Here is a 554-nt window from a genome sequence, read left to right as displayed (position 1 = left end):
AAAACACTAAATATTATAGGTTTCAGTATATATAGCATTTACCAAAAACTCAATATTTTTCGTAGAGGTTAACACATAGATTTTGAAAAAATTCGAAAAATATCACAATATTGTTTTAATGCATAGTTGCATCCTGAACTAACATATGATATTGTTCAAATAGGTTTGGAGCCTTATTTGTCTCCGTTTTTCAAGAAATTAGCGATTTTATAGTGATTATTCCACTGATTTAGGGAATATTATAAAGTCTTACTAAAATAATTGATAAAAAAATTATAACGATTCTCATATACCAAGAAAGAGAGTTTAACATACATTAATACAAATGTAGAATGTGGTTAGAAATTAGAAAACAACACTAAAAAGTATAAGCTTCAGTATATAGACCGTTTAACGTAAAACTCAATATTTTCGTTAGGGTTAACACGTAGCTTTTGAGAAAAATTCAAAAAATATAACAATATTGCTTAAATGGATAGTTGCCTCCTGTACTAATATATGATGATTGTCAAAGAGGTTTTGGAACCTTTGTTGTCTTCATTTCTCTAGAGAAT

Source organism: Brassica oleracea, chromosome C4 (genome assembly GCF_000695525.1).
Source record: "Brassica oleracea var. oleracea cultivar TO1000 chromosome C4, BOL, whole genome shotgun sequence".
Classification (NCBI taxonomy): Eukaryota; Viridiplantae; Streptophyta; class Magnoliopsida; order Brassicales; family Brassicaceae; genus Brassica; species Brassica oleracea.
This window is presented reverse-complemented; position numbering follows the sequence as displayed.